Source organism: Crinia signifera, chromosome 2, assembly GCF_055691185.1.
Source record: "Crinia signifera chromosome 2, ASM5569118v1, whole genome shotgun sequence".
NCBI classification, from domain to species: Eukaryota; Metazoa; Chordata; class Amphibia; order Anura; family Myobatrachidae; genus Crinia; species Crinia signifera.
Genome location: NC_139218.1, coordinates 359,140,519 through 359,152,391, shown reverse-complemented (window position 1 = coordinate 359,152,391; position 11,873 = coordinate 359,140,519).

Genomic DNA, 11,873 nt, shown 5'->3' with positions numbered 1-11,873 from the left:
ATTGACCCAGCAATAACCCAGCTCAGACTCGGGTTATTTGTGCAATGTGAAATGTTATAGTGCCACAAGCCTTGGCTGGCAATGCTTAGTGTTGGTATTGGAAAATTGGGGAGACCCCATGTTTTGGCCCCAATTTTTCTAATACCATGCATTAGCAGCTACATCACAACCCAGCAGAGCCGGATTAACAATGGGGCTGATGGAGCTACAGCTCCAGGCCCACTCTCTAAATAGGCCCATTTTATAGCTGAGGGTCAGGGCTTTCCAACAAGCCTGGCCCCATGTTGCTAGCCCCCCGGGAACCGGAGATACCGCCAGGCAAAGCTGGAATGTTTTCCCCATAGGATAACATGAGACCTGCTAATTCCGACCCCCACCTGGTTCCAACGGCATCACAGAAGCTCGAGGTTGATCTCAGTCTAACTCAAATTGCTGGGCCTTCAATCTGATACCAGGTTGGTCCATATGGGTTCATTGGTTCTAGAGATATTGCGGGTAAACCGATTTTTTCATGTTTGAAATGTCCTTTCATGGCTGTTCATGTTGTTTGAGGACAGATTTCTCTGGAACCAAATGGCCCAGTTTCACAGGACCAAAATCATTTGAAAATCATTCGAAACCCACATGTAAATGGGTCAGTTGGTTCCGAAGATAATGCTGGTTAACTACCCCTAACTACCCTAAAGTTTAAAGGGGGGGGGGGGGGTAGTTTTCTCTCCTCACACCAGAAAATGCAGGAACTAGGCTGGTGTAATAGGGGCCAGCCCGGGTAAATCCCTGCATTTTCTGGTGTGAAAGGGGTATTATTTCGAATAGCCGGGACCTGCATTGCTCTGAATACAGCGGGGCAGCCCCCTGCTCTCTGCCCGGCTGTCAATGGCTGTTATTTCTGTCCGGCGGCAGCTGTCCCCCAGTTACCGCAAGCATGTATTCCCCCTTGGCAATGAGCATGCAATCCCACATGGCAATGAGCATGTAACCCTGGCAATGAGCATATAGGTAAGCAGCACTTATGTAGCATATTTTTTAATAAGCATTATGGTGTTTGGCATAATACTTAATGGACATTATGGTGTGTGGCTTAACATGTAATGGGCATTATGGTGTAATTTTTTAATGCGCACCTTTGGCGCGCAATACCTGTTTATGAAGCATATTGTGCATTATTACTTAATCTGTTTGGTATAGTGTGTATTTTGGCTCAATCCATGTGGCAAAATTTTGCCTTAATCTGTGTGGCATAACGTGAATTTTGGCTCAGTCGGTGTGGCATAATGTGTAAGAGGCAAGTACAATATAAAGGGGTTACTCTTTTGTTGCATGATTTGTATAAGGGGTATATGGGGTCCGGTATGATATGCTGGTGGTTGGAATCCGGCGGTCAAAATACCGACGCCGGAAATCCCGACCTCCACAATGCCGACAAGGGGGGCTGTGGATCGCTCCTCCTTTGCGGGGGACACCCATAAAGGGGACAAAGTGCATTGCAGTGGTTGGGATTCTGGCATCGGTATTTTGACCGCTGGGATTCCGACCACCAGCATGTTGACCGCATCCCGGTATATGGTGTGGTAAACTTAGATGACCACATAAAAGGTGCTGAAAATGTTGTCTACCAAGTTTTGTCTTTCAGTATTCTTTTCATGACTGGAGTGCCGCCTCACCCCGCAAGTATCTTAGGATTTTTAGGACATCGGCATCCTGCGGGTGCACCTTTTGGAGGGCACCCGCCAATATATCTTCCTACATTTTTCCTATGCCAGCCCCCTGCTTTTTCCAGGCATATATAATTAGTTGAAAGTATTTACACAAATAGAGACCCATGAGCAGACTACCCAACCAGAACACTGGTCAAGCCCCCACATTATTAAGTGCTGGCCACAACCCCTATTATTGCGCATAATAGGCCCTTGATAATTTTCAGCTCCAGGCCCATTTACACCTTAATCTGGCTCTGCAACCCAGAGCCCCGTATATTGCTTTGCCTGCTATTCTGAAGCATTTCAGCAAATTGCTGTCTCAGTAATCTGTATGAGTAATACAGGTGGCTTTCTGGAAATGTTACATCTATTATAAGGCTTACATCCTATGCCTGTAACCCAGGTAACACTTGAATTATAAAGGTTCTCTATCTAAACAAAAGGTGAAATGCAGTATTGAAGTCACCCAGCCAGAGAATACTGTATGTGTAGTTCATGAGTGTCCCCGTTTAAAGGGATAATATGGTAAGCCTATCTATTTACATTATATTACATATGGGGACTGGAATTTGCCAAAATTGTGTCAGTTTTGCTAATTCAGAGGCTTTTACATTCTTCCTAATGGTCCATACACACGGAGCGGCTTTCCCCCCTGCCCGGCGCTGTCAGCGGGGGAGGCAGATGGCTTTGCACAGGCTGCACTATGCAAAGCCGTCCATCTGCTAGTAATACCAGCAGATGAGCGGCTTTCCCGGTTTTGATGCGGGAGGGAGATTGCTGCTATTTCAGGGAGTCTCTTGCACAATGTCAAAGGGTAGGCAACTATGGGTGGATGTAACCCAATCAGTGAGACCGCAGATGATATGTGAACAGTGTGAGTTCAATTTCTTTCCCATTATAACAAGGACTTTCCTCACTCCAGAATCAAACCAGAAGTGCTATTGATTAACCAAAAATCTTGTAGTGGACGACCTTTAACCCTGTAGCTTGTAAACAAGAAACCTACTGATTGTCACTCCTGTCTGAGCCTATGGGCCTGTATGCACTGCACCTGCATCAGTTTGGTGAACCCACCGCTGGAAGCTCTGGTGTTGCCTTCTGGTTTTGTGAATGTCATTCTTTTATGTTCTTATTTTTCATATTTTTGCTCAGATCTTCATAGTCAGTTCTCAAGTCAAAGTAAAGAAGAAAACAACATAAAAGCAATGAAGTTTCCTGCAGCTGCTTAATGGGTTCATCAATCTGTAGATATATCACAGGGTTGCCTCCCTGACTCTCTCCTTCAGGGAGAAAATGCTCTGTTCTTGGACTTCCCTGGTAATGTATGATTGCCACCTTTCTCATCAATTAACTAGCTCCTCACAGGTGATGGTCATCATACATTACCAGCAGCGGCATAACTATAAATTAAGCGACACCCCCCCCCCCCACCCCGCCAGAAATGCCGGCAGCTAAGGAAATTTCCTGCTAATGAAAATGACGCTCACAAAATGGCTGCCCCTAACAACAGACAGTTTTTGAGTATACTAGAGGAGGCCGCCGCTGAGCGGGGAAGTGAATTCCATAGAGTTGGAGCCACAGCGCTGAAAGCTCGACCACCAGATGAATACAGGGAAATTCTGGGTACTGTTAGTAGTGCTTTAACAACCGATTGCAGTAACCAAGTGGGACAATGAGGTATGAGAAGCTGCTTCAGGTACCTTGGGCCCTGGTCATGTAGAGCTTTGAAAGTCAGCACAGAGCCCCGAATTGTTGACCACATGTTTTGAGCACTACCAAGTCTATATATGTATATAACATACCTCCCAACATGATCCTCTCCAGTAGGGACAGAATGCTCTATTCCTGGACTTCCCTTTCATTTAGGAATGCCACCACTTGTGGCGAAACACCTTTCTTATCATTTAACTTGCTTGAAACAGGCGATGGCAATAATATATTAAGAGCGAAATCCAGAAACAGAGCATTGTGTCCCTCCTGGCAGCGGCATAACTATAGCACAGCAGCCCCCGCCACCGTGGGGGGGCGCTGTGCATGTAGGGGAGCCGGGGGCTGCGGTGCTATAGTAACACCCCCCCCCCCCAATCCCCCGCAGACTTACCTATCTCGCTGGTCCCGGCGGCTCCGTTCTTCTGCTGAGGACCACCACAAAATGGCCACCCCCATATAGCACACAGTTCTCTGAAACTGTCTGCTGAATGGGGGTGGCCATTTTGTGGTGGTCCTCAGCAGAAGAACGGAGCCGCCGGGACCAGCGAGATAGGTAAGGCTGCGGGGGATTGGGGGGGGGGTTTGCATGGGCGGCGGGGCGGGTCTTGGCAGGGCGGCGGGGGGGGGCGCCCAAAACGTAGCTGCCTCCTGGAATGGGTTTCATAATAAATCTAGCCTACAATTTGATATTGTACAAGGTGTTCAAGCGAACACAGGAGATGTACACAGCTGCAATTCAGAATGCAGCAGATGTGCTAAATTATGCAACTGTTGCCACCAGGATTTGCATTGATACCATTTAAGGCATCTGAGATCTGCGAAAGTGAACAAAACTGCAGACATTGTATGATCATCGTATGATAATGGACCCTCTACATAGAAAATCGTCATTGCGCAAATCTCTGAATCAGGCCGTATGTATATACATTATGATACTAAATGAAAGGGTGTGGTATATTTCCCCGACAGTCGGGATTCCGACAGTCATTACTCAGATGTCGGAATCCCGACTGAACAGCGTGGGGAGCGCAATGAAGCCCCTTGCAGGCTCGCTGCGCTCACCACACTGCGGGCACGGTGGCTCTCTGCGCTCGCCACCTATTTTATTCTCCCTCTATGGGGGTCGTGGACGTTGGAGGAATGACTGTCGGAATCCCGTCTGTCGGGGAGCGGTCCGGCACCCAAATGAAAAGGGCATAGTAGATACATTTGCTGCTAAGGGGATGAATTTACTCGGCTGTTTAAGCCCAAAATTTAAAACGGAAATGATATTAAAAGTAGGACACACTGTGCATTATCTTTGCTGAATGTGTAATTCGTTGCAGCGGAACAATGCTGACTTTTGAACCTCTGACCACTATGCAAACAAGACGCGTGTTCTACATTGCCACCAACCAGTTTATTGACCGTCGTTAGTTACACAGCAACAGATAGTACAACGTCTGAGCCGAAGGATCAATGATCCATCTGATAGAGGGCTCTGTCCGCAAGGAGGGACCTATCAGATACATAGAGATGGGAGCAAAGGAAATTCCCACCTGAAACAAACCATGATGCAATGCAAGGGGTACATATACAATTATTATTTTGCATGCAGTGTAAATACTGTCTACTTTTGGGTGCAGCCCACAAGTGCTGGACAGCTTTAGTATTACACTGTAATTTACAACAATAAAGGCACGTCCCAGAGAAATTATCCAGTAGGAGGGCTGTCACAAGAAAGACGACAGTTTAGCCACTTAGGTGACATTGACATTCTATCGGTATCATCTGGGAGCGAAACGACTTTTTCCTTTCCCATCTGCAAAAAGCAAAGGTCATAACAACTAGATAAGGAAATGATCTTCTCTGTCGCAAGATGGCAGTTAAAGTGTTTATCTAGTATGGGTGGATGGGGTATACAAGGCTGGCATTCATCATGCGGTGTGGAGATGGGTGGATACACATTACATGGCACAGGTCTGCTACTCGACTGCTCCCCCACCCCTGATACTGTCCAGGGCAGCCGAGAGGGGGGGGAGCGGGTACTAATTACCCGGGCCCGGGCTTGCTGGAGAGGCCCAGCAGGGGCCCTGGTCCGACCCCTCCTGGGCAGCAACAGCAGCACACACTTCTACAGCATGTGCTGTGCTGACAGCAGGCTCAGCATGAGCGTCTCACTGACAGCGTGAGAGGTCATGCTGAGCCTTCTGTCAGCACAGCACATGCTGTAGGTGTGTGCTGCTGCTGCTGCTGAGTTTAGAGTTTTTAGCATTTTCTTGCACCCCCTGTAAACATTTTGGGGACGTGGCCTAAGTGTGGGAGGTGGCCACACCTCCCACACTTAGGCCACGCCCCAAAATTTTACCGGGGCCCGGCATTCTTCTCTGCTGCCCTGATCCTGTCAGCTCCATTTTTCACCTTCAGCCTGGACTGCAGTAACTGCAAGAAGAAGGCCTCCTCTGTCTGTGTGGCGGAAGGCAATGATCGGGCCCCCCTTCTGATCTGCTCCTTGCTCGGGTGAACAATGGCACCCCCCGTGGAGCATGTGACACCATAAAAAATATTTTTTGTGAAGTTTATGTGGTCTCATACCCTCTTCCACTAAGACACCCCCCTGTTACCTGGACCCTGCCGTGTTGTCAACATGGTTGACATGGGGAAACTGCTAAATGTGCACTTTATAGAATTTCGACAAGCAGTCCCTGGTGGCCTAGCGGTGACTTATCTGCTCCTGTTGACTTTTTAAATGGCGACTTTGTTTAAATGTTGACATTCTGAGGATGACAAACTGTCATCATTATGATTGTGAACGTCAACTTTATGACTGCGTCCTATTTGGATAGCTCCCATTTATCATACGCAGTAATATATTGTAAAAGATATTTAAATGGACATTTGCCAACAAAGCTTTAACATAACTTTAATGTTGCGGTTCTGCCTAACACTTAATGTTGCGGTTCTGCCTAACACTTAATGTTGCGGTTCTACCTAACACTTAATGTTGCGGTTCTGCCTAACACTTAATGTTGCGGTTCTGCCTAACACTTAATGTTGCAGTTCTACCTAACACTTAATGTTGCGGTTCTACCTAACACGTAATGTTGCAGTTCTACCTAACACTTAATGTTGCAGTTCTACATAACACTTAAGTAGGTTACACTGTATTAACTGTTTACTTTATGGACCTTATTCTGGTTATGAACTTTGCAGCGATGCGTGTCTTTTTAAGGCCACCCATGCAGCTGCCAACCCCAAGCACCTGCGTCAGCAGGGCATTACCATCAGTTTTCATGCGAACGGCCATGAAATGCTGGGTGTTCTCATGGATGCTCCCCCCGGCCCGCCGCTGGGTGTTCCCATGGATGCTCCCCCCGGCCCGCCGCCCCACTGTTGTGTGCGAGCAACCGGCGAAAAACATTATTCGCCTTGGTCGCTCGCACACAGTGCATGCACTTGCGCAGAAATGGCATGCACATGTGCAGTAGAAAAACATTGCGTTCCCGTGCAAATTCGCATGGGAACACATGAACCAGAATAAGGTCCTATATTCATAATGAATGAAAAAAAAGAGTGCTCCCAAATTCAGTTTTGAATGTAAGGTGGCTACAACTAAATACAATGATATACTAGGTACAGCTGTGTGCTTTGGTTTTTCCACCATTTATATGGAGAATGGCAAATAAATTAAAGCCATATCACCCTTTGATAAATCAGCTCCTGGGTTCTTAAGCAAACTAATTAATTAAGTTAAATGGCATAACTAAGAACTAACAAACAGACCTAACAATGGTTCTGTGATGTGTATCATTTGTACAAGAACAATTTAAAGGATTCTCACAATGGGCGGGATGTATCAATACTCGCATTTCTGTAGTGAAGTGGAAGTGGAGTCCTTTTTTTCGTGGTGTTTTCGCAGGCTTTTTGCGGAGTTTTCCGCGTTATGTATGATTTTTTCCCCTCGTTTCTTAGGTCTGCGGTAATGCAGACCTCCGTCGGAATCTTTTCGTTGTTTTTTTTTTTTTGTGCGCATGCGCAGATGCGTCCTGCTGCTGGCTGGGTTTCCCCGGCTCGCATCGCTCAGCTTTTGTTTGACTTGCTGGCAAACTGCAGTTGTGACAGTTCAATTATTAAAGTATAATGTAATTCCAGTGTTGTATTTACCTTATGGAAACAGGTTGTGCTGTGGGATGTATGTTACTTGTTGTATGGGAGGCAAGATTGGTTCTTTTTTGGAAGGTGTGAGGCACAGATCATCAGGGCTAGGCAAGAGGCAGTGAGGTGTGAGGCACACTGCCTCTTAACTAGCCCTGATGATCTGTGCCTCACACCTTCCAAAAAAGAACCAATTTTGCCTCCCATACAACAAGTAAAATACATCCCACAGCACAACCTGTTTTAATAAGGTAAATAAAACACTGGAAATACATTATACTTTAATAATTGAACTGTCACAACTGCAGTTCGCCAGCAATACAAGGCGAATTATGTCCAAAAAAAGCTGAGCGCTGCGAGTGTTAATACATAACACAGCGCTTCAGCTGCAATACACTACAATGGGATCATCTTGCGCGCCGGAAACTCCGCGATATTTCAACCCGGCTGAGTTTTTTCAAGAACAAGAATACGAAACTTTAATGATACATCACACGAACACTCTGCGCAAGTGAAAACGGGATGTCAGCGCGTTGATACATCCCGCCCAATATCCCTGTAATCAAACAGTATTATCAGTCTGTGACTGTCCCGTGTTTGTGCTGCACTTCTCCCATATAAGGCTTGTATACCAAACATGTTTAACCAGTGGTGCTGGGGGTTGGGTTTGGCAAAACCATGCCTTGTAAATGATTGCTCCTTTAAAAATCCCGGCGAATTTGACTGGAACCAGCACAGCCTCCGGTATTGCACTCAATTCCTCCTGCCAATTGTTTTTACTTTATATACTATTGTACTAGTATATGCACTGTTATTTATATTAACAGAACAGACACTATATTTCATTATGATATGTGTGTATACGTTATATTACTTTAATGTTACTGTATATAGGGCACTGCCAGTTAACGCCCCCCCCCCCCCTTCCACCGGCGATACTAATCGCATATGCTCTGACATATGTGATTAGTATAGCAACGGACAGCCCTTGCAATAAGAGCTGCATGTTACGAAGAAGCCGGCGGAGGGTGCGTGGGTCCTAGCTCCCGCCCCTCCCTTACATGGCTGCTGCTGCGGGCTGGGCTCCAGGAGGAGGTCACTGGTTCGGACAGCACAGCACTGTGCTGCCCAGACGCAGGTGAGGGGGGGGTCTGTGGGGGATTGGCGGGGGCCCATGCGGGGCGGCGGGGGTCAGTGCGGGCAGGGCAGGCGACAGGGGGGATCAAAGGGGACACTCGTACTGGGCCCCAACCTTATGAGGGGCCCCATGGCTCTGAGGGGCTCAGGGGTTGTCAACATGGCTGCGATAGTGCAGTCCTAGCAATGGTTTATAAAGGTCCTGCCTGCCCACCTGGGTTCCTGGAAGGAAAATTACACTGACCAATCCAGTACCCCTCTCGGTCTGGTCACCTGTCCAGCATTAAGTGACATCAAGCAACACAGCGAACAACACGACACACAATGCTGCGCCCTCCTATCTGTCCTATTATATTGCATAGTAAATATTGTCAGTTTTTATCTAATAATAAAAAAACATTCAATGTAATTAAAATATGGGTGTGCAGTTGGGTAGCGGGGGGGAAGGGGGGGTGTAGAGATATCCATGTACCGGGTCCCAAGATTTCTGTTGCCAGCCCTGCGTGCGGGGCGGTGCTGCGTTATGTTAAGAAGCCCATAGGCTTCTATGGGGTATCGCCCCAGGTTTTCCTGCATATCAAAATGCGGTAAAAACCCAATAACTGTGTTTTTACTGCATTTTTGCGTTAGAGCATCCCGCCCATAATCTGATATTACATCCGCCTGCCCACATTCCCGTGCCTGGTGGCTACGCCCCCTCCATTTTTCCAATGGAGGGGGCGAAATGACATTCTTATTTTACACATTTATGCAATTTTTGTAATTTTATATATATATGAAGACATGGGGGCGTATATTGCTTGTACTGTATATCTACATGCCCTCACCTCCTCCACCTCATAATAGGCCCTTGCACGTTTCCAGCTCTAGGCCCTTAACCACTTCAGTGGTATGCCCAGAAATTTTCTGTGCTCAGCTGAGCTGCCGCAGCGTGCTGTCCCGGGAAATTTCTGGGCAAACCACCAGCAGGTAGGTGTGCGCCAGTGGTGCCTCCAGCTGTACACCACTGGGGCATCACCTCTAGCAGCATCCTTCCTTTGTTCCCCCCTAAGCTCTGTGCTCTGGCGATCATACACTGGAACCCCCGTGCCACTGCTCGCGCTGCCATTAGCGCTGCATCAGTGACACCAGGTGGCAGGCTCTGCTCGGGGAGGTTCAGGGCAGCTCGGTGGGACTTGGGAGTGCTCGGGAGTTCGGGTGCCCACGCCCCCCCCCCCCGAATGTCACCGACCGTGGCCTGCCACCTGGTGTTACTGATGCAGTGAGAATAACAGCGTGGAGCTCCGGCGTAAGATCACAGGGGTGGAAGTGACAGGAGGGGGGTGGGGGGTGGGACTGGCTGTTGCTCTTGAGTGGTAAGTATGGCTGGGGCAGGACAAACCTGCCCTGGTAGGTTTGTCCTGCCCCAACAAATCCCACCACTCAAGGGGTTAATCCAGCCCTGGACCTGTTGATGAGGTGTGTATGAAACTAACACTCTTCCAATTCAATGGTAATAAAAGTTTTGCTTAATAAAATATATGTTTCCCATGTAACTGCATCATATAAGGTCCCATGACAAATGTAATACATACTTTGCGTGGGTGTACTTGGCATTTGTAGTGCTGGCAATGGGAATTCAAGTTTACAAAGGCATTTTCAGAGAACTTTAGAAGCAATGGTGAAGCAAAGGCACTCATAAATAATAGCCACCAGTACGTCAGGAATACCACTGTGACACAGAACAGCAAATAGCCAGGTCAAGCATTTGGACCCAGTAACACTTGAGGGTGTGTGCATATGTATGTGTGTGTATATACACACACACACGTGTGTAAAACAGGACTCAAGCGCACAGTAGAACCTGTAGAGGGCGCAGTGACACTCAGAGCAGCCTGATGAATAACTGAATAAGATGAAGACTGGCAAAGAAGGCAAGAGACCAACCTAAAGGGTTCTACCCATGTGTAATCCACATGTAATTATCCATCAGAGATTAGACAGCTAACTACATCCAGCCTTCCCCCAGCCGCGGCCAAATACACGGCGCAGGCGGCCTCTAGTGAAAATAATCTTGCCTGCACTATTGGCCGGGCAATACAGACAATGTGGGGCCGCGCATCGTTATCGCCCACTGTGTACTCATGGGGCGTTTCTGTCTAACCTTCTAGATGTAGTCAAAATTGCCTGGAAGAATCGCCCCGTGTGTACAATGCTTGATATTAGGGTCACAATAATGTTTTGAAACTGACACTGACAAGTGGACAAGGCTTCCTGCAGTCAGTGCACTGAACAGTGTCCATTCCCTATATTATATGCAGCATATGTGTCTGTATTTGTAGATCAATACTTGGCCTAAGTAGCCCACTCAAAGTATCACAACAAGGCGCGTTCCATACAACACTGATTGAAATAAAGGGTCAGATGTAACAATGCCTTGTAAATGATTGCCTCTTTAAAAAGAAAACAGAGATTGGCTGTCATCTGGTACTCGGATGGTTCCAAAAGGTTTTCCAGTATAATAACCAATATAATAACAGCCTTTGATATGAGACCTACATAAAAATACATACGATACAATCGATCTCTATGCAACAATCAAAAAGAAAGAATGTTTCCATGACCAGTTACTTCTCCATGTTATATGTATTACTGATGGTAAGAAGTATTATAGTGTCTTTCTATGAAACAATCAATCCTCATTAATGTAAATCATACTCCTATAATCCACATAGCCAAAATGAGAGGGAGATTTCACTTAGGGAGGTATTTATATCAAAGAGATTGTGAGAGACAAAGTCCAAGCCAATCTGCTTCTCTCTTACATGTTGCAGATTGTGCTTGAAAAATATCACAAGCTAATTGGTTGGTAATTTATTTCTTCTAATACTTGAAGACGTTCTGGCTGTCTTTTCAGCACAGTGTTTTGCATGGTGCGGCACAAGTGGACAATGCTGGGGCATGAGGGCAGGGTTATGGGGCCCACCCTCACTATACAATGTTATGATTGCAAGCATTGTAAAGTTGGTGATATGGTTATGATAAGCAATTCAGAGCAGAAAGTGGGTGTTCTGGGAAGATGCAGACAGCCCTGGAAAACTAAAATACTATTCAAGGCGGCCAAGATCACCACCTGGGTTTCGGATAGGGAGCCCCTCAGCCATTCAAAGAGAGTAAGCTTCCCCGACCCCAACAGGTCTTGTTTTGCAGATT